This window comes from Alosa sapidissima, chromosome 10, assembly GCF_018492685.1.
Source record: "Alosa sapidissima isolate fAloSap1 chromosome 10, fAloSap1.pri, whole genome shotgun sequence".
NCBI classification, from domain to species: Eukaryota; Metazoa; Chordata; class Actinopteri; order Clupeiformes; family Clupeidae; genus Alosa; species Alosa sapidissima.
In genome coordinates, this window is record NC_055966.1 from 30,974,209 (window position 1) to 30,987,049 (window position 12,841).

A 12,841-nucleotide genomic window follows, 5' to 3' on the forward strand; every position below is an offset into this window, starting at 1 on the left:
CAGGTCAAGAAAATATAGACAATAACACAAGGCAAAATTATTATATTACTGTAAATGTAGGAGCCATTCATTTAGTTTGGTTTATTATAAGAGTTCTAAATATATTGTTATTAATTTAAGTTGAAATTATATAATTATTTAAATTAATTATCCTGAATTTGTTAGTGTGCATTCACCACTGCATGGGTGTCCCTCCATAGGATGCGGGAGTATTACCTATTTAAGGTGGTGCAGTGATGCAGGCCAGACAGTGTAGCGGGTGTACGCGGAAACAGTCATTGACCGTGTCACCGGGTCAACGTGTCAATGGGGCGCGTCTTGCCATGACTTGGAATAAAGAACTATAATCTACAAAGGACTCTCTTTAAGTTTATTTTGCAGTATTATGTTTGTTTAATTTTGTTAATAAATCCACTCATCAAGAGGAAAGAAATAACTAACTTCATCTTCATTTAAACACATGCGTCAGACTACAGCACCAGCTACTCAAGGAAGTGAACAAAGATGGGGAAAGTTTAATGGACTTAGAAAACACAGGAAACCCAAAAACTTAACCTGTTTTTATCACTACAATAAGTCAATTGACTACGCTATGGATTTTACAATGGATTATTTCCTAATGGATTACTTTGTGGACTATTGAATGAACCCGAGAAGGCCGACGCTTGGCGCAGGACGCAGCAAACAAAGGCGTCTCGGCAGAGGTATGAGCTTTAAATTCAACTAATGGAAAATAATGTGGACTTTTATTAATATAACTGGAATGGAAATTAACTACATTTTACAAAGTTTATTTTGAATGCATGGACAATTGAGTAATTTGTTGAAAAAGCCGACACAGACTGTAAAAGAAAACGTCGGGCCTCTGAAAGAAGTTAGATGAAGAGAGAGCGCAAATGCGGGCTTCAAGAACTGGTAAAATGTTGCATTTAACGCGACGAATGAACATTGTTATGTCTTTGATGGCTGATAAAGAATTTGTTGATGAAGTAAAACAGAACACTATGAAATTCAAGGAAATGTTTATTGAATTCAAAAGTCTTCATGCTTTTTACATCGAAACTTTGAGTGAAGAGGAACGGTAATCGGACGTAAAGAATTGGTATGAGCCTAAAGTGAAGCAAATTAATACTTTTCTTTTAAACGTGACGAAGTGGGTTGCTGCGGTTGAAAATCCTGACCCTGCAGCACGATCCCAACTTTTGCAACTGACCCTATTTATTCTCCCGAATTAAATACAAACGTACCTGATGATGATAATGCTTCAATTACCTCTTCCAAGGGTAGCCAGCTTTCCACAGCTTCAGCGCCCATTGTAGCTGAGGCAGAGCGCGCAGCACTACATGCCAAGGCTGCTAAGTTGCAAGAAAAGCACGCTTTAGAAAAAGAGCAAGCAACTTAGAAAAGGAAAAGAAATTGATAGAAATTGATACTGAAATAGCAGCAAATACAGCGAAAATCAATTATCTTTATTATTCTTGAATTTCCCCTGGGAATCAATAAAGCATCTATCTATCTTATCTCCAAAAGGCGAATATTCTGTAGATCCATTTGGGAATTATGAGGAAGAACAATCAGATGCAATGAATGAATATTGTGATAGAGCACGGGAGAAACCATCACTTGATGAACTCAGTGGACCATACGGCCTAAGCAGGGTGCACAGGTACAATTTTCCAACTTGCACAGGGGATATGATGCTCAGCCTTCTGCTTATATCAGTGGCTTTGACCAACAGCATTATTCAGAGCCTCTATACCATGCTTTCATGCAGGCTACTCAAAGCTCAGCTTACCCAGCTCAAACAAGCGGTCAAGAAACCAGTCAAGCCAGTGACCAAGCAAGACAGACGGTCAAGGTCTGCTCCTTTACCAAACCTACATCAAGAGTCTGCAAATCTTTCTCGCATTCTTAGGAGGCAGAATTAATTGAGTAACATTCTTGTCAAACAGCAGGTTCTTTCTACTTTACCCCAAGGGACTCTTTCACCCTTTGATGGAGACATTCTCCAGTACAAGTCTTTCATTCATTCTTTTGAGCACACAATTGAGAGAAAAACTGATGACAATCAAGATTGCGTTTACAATTTCTCATTCAATATACCAAAGGACAAGCTCAGGAGCTAGTGAGAAGCTGTCAACATATGAATCCAAACAGAGGCTATCAAGGATACAAGGATACAAGGATACAAGGAAGTTTATTTTATTTATTTTATCAGAAAGCAAAAGCATTATTAAGAGACTTTGGAAATGAATACAGAATTTCTTGTGCCTACATGGAGAAAGCTCTTGGCTGGCCATCTATAAAATCTGAAGACTCAAAAGCTTTACGTGACTTTGCATTGTTTCTTAGAACTTGTTGTAATGCCATGGAAGAATTGGTGTACCTGGAAGAACTGGATACCATTTCTAATATGAAGAACATTGTTCTAAAGCTCCCGTACAAGCTCAGAGAAAAGTTGCGTGCAAAGGCTTGTGAGCTGCAACGCACTGGTAGAGTGAGAATGGTCAGTCTAGTTTCTTTCATTGAGAGACAAGCCAGTGTCATGTCAGACCCAATATATGGCAACATACAAGACAAGGTCTGTTAGGGTAAAGCCCAAGTTCATGTTAAAACCCAAGCCAAAAGGAACTTTTGCCACAAATTTGAATGAGAAACCACACCAGGAACCTAGAAACCCAGATAGCTCATGTCTGTTCTGCAACAAGGATCATGAACTGAAATCATGCCCTGAACTTGAGAAAAAGGTACACAAGGAAAAAAAATCACATTTCTAAAACAGAATGGAATCCGTTTCGGATGTTTAGTGAAAGCTGGGCATGTGAGCAAAGATTGCACAGGGCGTCTAAGTTGCTCAATATGCAAGAAAAGTCACCCGAGTGTACTACATATTAAGGCAGAACAGTCGTCAGTAAAAGCCCCTATTAGTAGTGTGCAGGTGTCACTCAGGGGTGGTGAGCCTTCTGGGGCCGGTGACAAACACAACAGCAGTGAGTGCATGCTTTCCATTGTGCCAGTGAAGGTGAAACACTCCAAAGGAAGCAAGGTGATGCACACATACGCTTTTCTTGATTCTGGGAGTTCTGCAACCTTCTGCACAAAGAACCTCATAGACAAGCTGAACATAATAGGGAGAAAAACCAACATCTTGCTCCGAACCATGTCCCAGGAAAAGTCAGTGAGCTCAGATATAATCACAGGCTTGGAGGTCTCTGCTATAAATCAAAACACCTTTATTGCATTGCCCGAGGTTTACACTCCAAGAAGCATGCATGTAGACACAAGTAGCATTCCAACTAATGACGACCTATCTAGATTTACTTACCTTAGAGAAGTGAACATTCCCAAAATTAAAGCTGACGTAGAATTGTTGATTGGCAGCAATGTTCCAAAGGCTTTAGAACCATGGGAAGTGGTCAACAGCAAAGGAAATGGACCATATGCAGTAAAGACCATATTAGGATGGACTGTCAATGGCCCTATGAATGGAAATGGCAAGACCAGGTATACTGACGTGACTGTAAATATAACATCCATTGGAAACTTTGTATTGCTGGAGTAACAGCTCTTCTGTCATGACAGCAATGAAATCCAAGACAAAGTTGAAATGTCTCAGGAAGACAAGAAATTCATGACAATAGCAGAAGACTCAGTCACTCTGCTAAATGGCCATTACACTTTGGACTTACCGTTCAGGAGAAAAGAGGTCGTTATGCCAAATAACCACCAGGTGGCAGAGCAGCGATTGTCTAGTCTTAAGAAGAAATTCCAAAAGAACGAACAATTCAAAGCTGAATTTACAGAATTCCTCACAGAAGTCATCAATAAAGGGCATGCAGAAGTGGTACCACAGGATGAATTGAAAAGGTGTGATGGTAAAGTCTGGTACATTCCACATCACGGTGTATACCACCCCAAGAAAGGTACCATAAGGGTGGTCTTCGACTGTGGTGCAACATACCGAGGTACATCTTTAAATTCTGAACTTTTGCAAGGTCCAGACTTAACAAGCTCTCTCTTTGGTGTTCTTACCCGATTCCGTCAGGAGCCTGTTGCAGTGATGACTGATATTCAGACAATGTTCCATCAGGTCAAAGCAGGGGTGGGCAAACTTTTTGGCTCAAGGGCCACATTGGGTTTTGAAAATTGGCCGGTGGGCCGCACAACAACCCCCCCCCCCACGACACGCACATAAAAAATACATATATTAGCCTATAATTTAGTATGACAAGTATTTATTTTAAAATATTAATTGCTTAAAAATACTGCTAATTATATGCTGTTTAACAAATGTATAAATTGTGCACTGTCGCTTTAAGACAGTCGCTTTAATTCACGTTTATTTCTCAATGATCTTCTGCCTGCTCCGCTATGGCTAGTGCTGTACCTACGGCTGGGCCCTCTCACAGTTTTTAAATGCAGTAGTGGGAACTACTGTTGCCTTCATGATTTCCTTTTAAAAGTTTCTTATAAGAAGGAGATATCAATTATCAACAATGACAAGCCAGCTGGAACCTGCGGCTCTCTCTCCCTCTCGTAAGTGCAGACATGTTCCCAATTAAATGGATCGCATAATGTTCACGTTAGATCTGCTGCAAAGGAGATAACTAAGAGTTTACTTAGTTTTACATGATGTTATCTCTATTTAACATGATGTTTTGACATTGTAAACGTTCTCTAAGGAGAGTGAAAAGCAGTTTGCAGTAAAGCTAACCAAGGTCGTCTCTATCGCAGGAAAAAAATAGCGAGCAGCCTGATAACCACATGAAATGCTCATCGGGCCGGATGAAAGTGCTTGGCGTGCCGGATCCGGCCCGCGGGCCGCAGTTTGCCCACCCCTGGGTCAAAGTGTCAATGAATGACGTTGACTACTTGAGATTTCTTTGGTGGCCTAATGGCGACATTAATAGGCCTCCAGTTGAGCATCCCATGTCGGTGCACCTCTTTGGAGCAGTTTCGCCTCCAAGTTGTGCAAACTTCGCACTTAGACAGACAGCTAAAGACAGCAAGAACATGTTCCATCCAAGCATAATAAGCACAGTTGAGAATAACTTCTATGTTGATGACTGTCTGAAGTCCTTCTCATCAGAACAGGAAGCAGTGCAGCTGGTCAAGGAACTTACATCTCTCTGTCGAAAAGGAGGATTTCGTTTGACCAAATTGATGAGCAACAGCCGAACTGTCCTTATGCATATTCCAAAGGAGGACAGAGCCCGTGAGGTCAGGGAACTGGACCTAGACAGAGACAAATTGCCAGTGGAAAGAACACTTGGTTTGTAATGGAGTGTTGAGGATGACCTGTTCAAGTTTAACATCATTGTGAAAGAGAAGCCTCACACACGAAGAAACATGTTATCCATTGTGAGCTCGATCTATGATCCACTAGGATTCTTATGCCCCCTCACTTTATCTGCAAAGTTGCTGTTACAGGAGCTCTGCAGGAGCAAACATGACTGGGACAGCAGGATACCTCAAGATGCATCTGACAAATGGAGAAGATGGATTGATGATTTATGTGTGCTGGAAAACTTTGAGGTGCGTGAAACCCTCTGGATCTGGGCCAGTCAAACAGGCCGAGTTACATCACTTTTCCGATGCCAGTGATCATAGATACGGCACAGTGAGTTACCTCAGAATGACTGCAGACAATCATGTCATACATGTTTCTTTCATGCTTAGTAAAGCAAGAGTGACTCCTTTGAAACAGATGACCATCCCTCGCATGGAACTGGCAGCTGCGGTGCTGGCAGTTAAAGTGGACAAGATGCTGAGAAAGGAGGTAAGACTTCAACCTCTGTCAGTCAACCTTTTGGACTGATAGTCAGTCTGTTTTAAAATACATAGCAAATGAGCAAACAAGATTTCACACTTTTGTGGCGAACAGGATTTCTATCATAAGAGACAACACAGACGTATACCAGTGGAGATATATAGGAACCAAACTAAATCCAGCCGACATGGCGTCAAGAGGCATGAGTGCAAACACACTGGTGAAGTGCAAAGAATGGATCCAGGGACCAGAGTTTCTGTGGAGGACAGAAGAGGAATGGCCTCAAAGCTCCATGGACTCCCTCAAGATGATCCAGAGGTGAAAAGGAGCACAGCCGTGTTCAGTGTTGTCACAAAAGAAAAAGAAAGAGAAAATCCAACAAATCAGCTGCTGGAACACTTCTCTAGTTGGCAAAAGTTACAGAGAGCAGTAGGATGGTATTTGAACTACTACTACTATTGGATACATCTATGCTGATGCTGTCTAACTCAGTCACTGACTGTAGTGGGTGACTGTAGCTTTCAGCCAGGAGAAGATGTCGTCAGGTGGTGTCCAACTTTAACGGGGTGTTTCGACCCTGAACCACAACACCCTCCAGTTGGCGGCAGTGGTGGCCAGTCACTGCCCATCTCCTCCTGGCCCCCAGCTCAACTCCTCCCTTCTACTCCAGAGCCAGCAAGACGCTCTTTCTGCTGCCTCACCCAACCTACGGACAGCTGCCTTCCTCTCCCTTCCTGCTATACCCAGAGCTGTGAGTGTCTTCCACACAGACTGCGCCGGGAAACCCCTACACCCGACCTCAACCGGGAATAGCCAGGTCTGCCACCCTTTGGCCCTGCACTGTTCAACGAGGTCCTGATACTTGGTGGTCTCCCCGCACCCGTCTTCCCACGGGACCGTCAGTTCAATCAAGATGATCTGAAAATTAAAGACATTATTCTTCAGTCACTCAGAACAAAAAGAAAAGACATTATCGCCAGTCTGGAAACAAAATCTCAAACAAGAATCCAGAGCAAGCTGCTATGTGATCAAAGGCAAGCTTTTGAGAAAACACTGGGAAGATGCTCCATAAGTCTGAAAGATCTGTCAAAGGCAGAAAAGGCCATCATTGTGTTTTGCCAACAACAGAGATATTCAGATGAGGTGACACAGCTACAGAAAGCATCTTCAATTGGAAAAGCTTTAAACAGAAAGAGCAACATCTACAAGCTTGATCCAGTGCTTGATGAAGGAGTCCTGCGAGTAGGGGGAAGATTGAGTAAGTCAGCAATGCCTGATGAGGCCAAGCAACCAATGATTCTGCCAAAAGATCACATCTGCACTCTACTGCTTCGTCACATACATGAAAATCTTGGGCATGCCGGCAGAAATCACATCCTCTCAACACTTCGACAAAAGTATTGGATTGTTAATGGCAACCCTGCAACCTGTAAGGTCTAGAGCCCAACCGATAAAGGATTTTGAAGGCCGATACCGATACAAATATTTGTTCATTTAAAAATCCGATATGACGATATATATATATATTTTTTCAGAAACGCGCAACAAAACATTAACAGATTTCCCTAACATTACATTATGTAGTTATTTGTAGTTATTTATGAGTATTGACTAAAATAATATGATAATGCATTTTAAAAACAAACTTGTTTATTTTTAAATAATATTGTCACAGTGGAACAGAGGAACATCAAAATATATTAAAGTTCTGATAAATAAAATGTATAAAAATAGAAACTTAAAGGAGAATTCCGGTGTGATATTGACCTAATGTGTGTTGAAACATGATACCGAGTGTGAACGTTTGTCTCATAGCCCATCTCGGCTTGTCCCCTGCACTCCAAAATCTGGCGCTAGTTAGCAGATGCTACCAACAGCTTTTTCAATGGTGGTGCTTCGGTATCGGGCTAGCCATGCAAATAAATCACTGTTTTACACCATTTACGAGGCTCAATGTATCTCCACACTTCATTAGTAGACTTCCGAGGACCAAGCATTGAGAACTTTGAAAAAGCACTGGTAGTTTACTTACAAGACGATTTATGCAGACAGTATCTTCACGAAGTTTAGCGTTTGCAGCCATCTTGAATTTCCAAAAAGAATTCAGTGGAAATGCATGGATTCCAGTTTCTTCCAGTAGCAGCAACTGGAATCCTTGCATTTCCATGGAATTATTTTTGGAATCTGATCCCTTATCATACCTGTTCATTCTTACTCGTCGCTCGATCATGATCGTGACTAAATTCAAGATGGCTGCAAACGCTAAACTTCGTGAAGTGTAGAGTTCCACCTTGTCTGTACTGCCTGTAAGATCGAATGCTGTGGGACACCTCCTGAATTTTAGATAGGCGTTGCTGTGCCGTAACAGAGTGGTTTAAGTTTGTTGCAATTGTTTGAGCTTTGCCAGAATGTCCACCACCACTCTCTGGGAACTGAGGCCATCATTTACAACTAGGTGCAGTATATGAGCACTGCGGCTCAGGTCTGGCATCTCAACAAGGCGCATGCCTTTCACCATATTTGCCCCACTGTCCCTGAGCACAACCAATGTACTGTCCTGTGTGGGACTGTGACAAGGATTTCACATTCAAGACAAGTTGGACCTTTTTCCAATTCTTGTCAATGAAATGAGCAGTCAAGCTCATGAGTGCCTCATTTGAACCTGACCAACAGTCAGTGGTAAAGGAAATGCTGTTTCCTGCATTTTCAACTGACAGCAGTTTCTTTATTTATTCTTTGACTCCTGTGTAAATCTCATCCATCTTCTTTGTACGGAAAAATTTCTCTGGCCATAACCCTTTTAAACTCTGAACCCTCAACAACTGCAAAAGGCAGGAGGTCAGTGGCTATCATCTCCATCAGGAGTTTGTCCATTTCTTCGGTTCTTGGATCATTTGGAGTCCATTTTGTGGTTTTCTTCTAGCACTTGTTTAAGGGTTGGCTGTGTGAGTGATGTGGTTGGAACTTGAGGCTGTGCTTCTTTTTGCATCTTCTCGTAGATGTCTTTATGTTTTGATTTAAGGTGTGCCCACAAGTTGGATGTATTTTTAAATTTGAGGCTGCCAGATCCCTGGCTCTCAGAGGCTTTGCAAACGTTGCACGTGACTGAACCTGATGGGCCTTTTGTGAAATGCTCCCATACATGACTTCGTCCTCCACTTGCCATCTGTCAAAATATAAAGTTAACAAGCCAGGTGAGATATACAAAAAACAACATGACATAAAACATAACATAAACATAAAAATAAAATGGTTGCTGCTACAGCCACAACTATTACTACCAGCAATATTATTATTATTATTATTATTATAGTAATAATTACAAAAAACAAAAAATGACATTATTACTATCATCATCATTTGTATTATCATTAAACAAGATAAAGGTCACTCCTAAATGTTTGAGTGTGCGTGTGTAATAATTAGTCCCTATTGCCTTATAAGCTACCTTATAATTACAATGTCAGCTTGCTTATCCCTTTACCTGCACTTTTAAAATTATTTCTATCAAGCTACATCAAACCATTTTCAATCATCAGTTGCTGCCTGCCATCTAAAAATTAGTGATCTAAATCCATTATGTAAGTCGTTAATGCTGCGGCTGAACGACAGTCTGAAACGCACACTTGGCGTCATTGGATTTCACACACATGTAAAAGAAAAGCTACGTTTTGCACAAGCTACGTTTGATACTTTTTCTGTATGTCTAAATGTTGACTCCTCGCACGTCTAACTTACATTTTACAATGCAGGGACTGTAACTACAGATATACTAGTTATAAATACAGTAATAATTACTTTATTTAGGCAGAATAAGTTTGTTGTGGTTTCCAAGCTCATTAATGTTAACGTTAGCGGTCTTCCACTGATAGTCATGGCATTAGCTAGCTTTGTGGTTAGCTAGTCTATGATGAGCCAGCCATCTTGAATTAGTCACAATAAGTCGAGCGACGAGTAAGAATGAACAGGTATGATAAGGGATCAGATTCCAAAAATAATTCAGTGGAAATGCATGGATTCCAGTTGCTGCTACTGGAAGAAACTGGAATGTGGAGATACATTGAGCCTCGTAAATGGTGTAAAGCAGTGATTTACTGCATGGCTAGCCCGATGCCGAAGCACCACCATTGAAAAAGCTGTTGGTAGCATCGGCTAACTAGCGCTAGATTTTGGAGTGCAGGGGACAAGCCGAGATGGGCTATGAGACATACGTTCACACTCGGTATCATGTTTCAATACACTTCAATAGGTCAATATCACACCGGAATTACGTTCGATGGTGGTGTAACGTGCAGCGAGACGGTATAGGAAAAGAATTACATTCTTGCGTGTTCGCAGGTTCGCTTCCCATACGAAGTATTAAGGCTACATTGTTTATCACCTTGATAATGGCATTTTTAGTTATAATCTTTGATGAAATATATGTCTGTTATATGAAATATATATACTGCTGATAAAGGGTCATGCACATTTGGTAGGCTGTTCAGTGACAGCTTTGCCAGTGGGCTATATTATATCTGATGCAAGCCAAAGGATAATTATTTTGTAGCCTAGGCAGCTAATAATTAAAACTGCTTCATGTGTCGACGATTGTTCATGAATGTCAAATCAACTGTGTGCTACACAGATCAAAAACTAGGCATAAATTGAATTGAAAGCCATTGCATTTCAGATAATTTTATTTCAAACACTTTGGGACTTATGGGAGACAATAGGCTATTATGTTGATACTAATTTATTTTATGACCACCTAGACAATAATTTGGAGTGAACTCTTTTAATATAAGAACGTAGGCTATAGATAGTTTTGAATATATGGCAAAGTTATTTTTGAGTTTATACTATTTATTCATTCACTCGTTTTGTTTAAGCATAGACTGTAGGCTATAGTCTATGTGTTCAAGAGTGAAGCCAATCAAACTCGCAATGGATTTCAAACCATTAGCATTGTTGTTTTAAATGTATGCTTTAATTTTTCTCCAATTTTTGTAGGCAATCTATTTCTTTCTCTCGATGTTAAATTTGATGACTTTCGATGAAAATCCTGTAGATGGCGCTTGCCTATCGAACAGAAATCATCTAGTATTGTCTTAATTTTACATATATCGTCTTTTCGTCAATCTACTGTTTTGGTCTACTTTTCTACCTCGTGCACGAGCAGAGATGAAGCTGAACTAAACCTTGCTTGAATAAACGAGGCCAAGATGCTGCTAACTTGAGTTAATGGAACGGCTTCAGCCCCAAGTGAAAGTCTACGCTAGTTCAAGCCAGGCTATTTCTGTTACAGTAAGCGCCGCCTTCATTAGCGAGGTTGATGGAATACCCCCCAGGTCGGTTGTGGCGTCTCTCATTCTACACAACACAACGCAGAGAACGTGGTAGAGGGAAAACTACCTTTGTTACACCTGCTTCTAGAAGCTTCAGAGTTCAGTGAATGAAGACTGGATGGCATGATTAGGTATAAAGATAAGTGTACTTTCTGTATACTCACCTTTAAATATTTGCTTATTATACAAAATGATAAAATGTTTAGAGTACATTAACGGCAGTATTTCTGTTAATAATTGATGCTTAGACACACAATTAGGGGCCGGTGTGTAGGAGCCATTCATTTAATTTGGTTTATTATAAGAGTTCTAAATATATTGTTATTAATTTAAGTTGAAATTATATAATTATTTAAATTAATTATCCTGAATTTGTATTGTGTTAGTGTGCATTCACCACTGCATGGGTGTCCCTCCATAGGATGCGGGAGTATTACCTATTTAAGGTGGTGCAGTGACGCAGGCCAGACGGTGTAGCGGGTGTACGCGGAAACAGTCATTGACCGTGTCACCGGGTCAACGTGTCAATGGGGCGCGTCTTGCCATGACTTGGAACAAAGAACTATAATCTACAAAGGACTCTCTTTCAGTTTATTTTGCAGTATTATGTTTGTTTAATTTTGTTAATAAATCTACTCATCAAGAAGAAAGAAGTAACTAACTTCATCTTTATTTAAACACACGCGTCAGACTACAGCACCAGCTACTCAAGGAAATTAACAAAGATGGGGAAAGTTTAATCGACTTAGAAAACACAGGAAACCCAAAAACTTAACCTGTTTTTGTCACTACAGTAAATGTCTTGTAAAGATGTTTGAACATCAAGTGTTCTAATTGATGTTGTAAAATTTAGTTAGCATACACCATATAATAGGATTCACTTTTTAACTTTAAATACTAACACAACACTGTGGAGGAAAACCTGGAGAGAGAATGGTTAATATTCCTTCCCGGTTGCAGGGCATCTCTAAAATAAAAGCCACACACTTAATTTTCAACTGCAAACAAACAAAGAAAAAGAGCTGATGCTCAGCAGCCTCTGATGCATGGCTGTGTTTGTTATTGATGTGTGTGTGTGTGTGTTTGTGTGTTTGTGTGTGAGTGTGTGTGCGCATGTATGTGTACATACAGTATATGTGTGTGTGTATGTGTGTGTGAGTGAGTGAGTAAGTGTGCTTGCGTGCGTGTGTGGAGGGGGTGGTAAACATTTTGCAACAAATTGCATACATTAACCCTGCGACCCACAAGAGCGAATTATACATGGACCATGTGTCCACCACGCATGTGCACTCTCATTCTAGATAGAGATAGATAGATAGATAGATAGATAGATAGATACTTTATTGATCCCCAGGGAAAATTCAAGGTCTCAGCAGCATACAGACAACACATACACATTCTTTAACAGCAGAAAAGTAATTAAAGTATATAATATAAAAACACAACTAAGCAATAAGGACAGTAGAAGATAAAGAATATACTAAATATACTAAAATACAAATTATACTAACACTTAATCTAAATCAATTCTAAAAACAGTATCCACATAGTGGTGATTAATCAATCAGAGGCGCTTGCAATAACTGAGGCAGGGACTGAGCCTGTGATTCTCTGTGCATAGTAAGCTAAGGTAAGGTGCTGAGTGTCATGGTGATAGTGCAATGGTGATAGTGGTCATGGTGATAGTGCAAATGAGTAAGTCCAACAGTGCAACAATGCAGAAATAAAGTCTATATATCTATAT

General features: G+C 40.4%; 1 long non-coding RNA gene across 1 annotated transcript; it reads left to right on the forward strand.

Moving 5' to 3' along the window:
- Window positions 1–14: 14 nt before the first annotated feature.
- On the forward strand, window positions 15–11,719 carry LOC121720309. The gene is made up of 3 exons (XR_006034500.1): window positions 15–704; window positions 11,058–11,228; window positions 11,519–11,719. It is a non-coding gene; the product is annotated as an uncharacterized LOC121720309 (long non-coding RNA).
- Window positions 11,720–12,841: the final 1,122 nt, after the last annotated feature.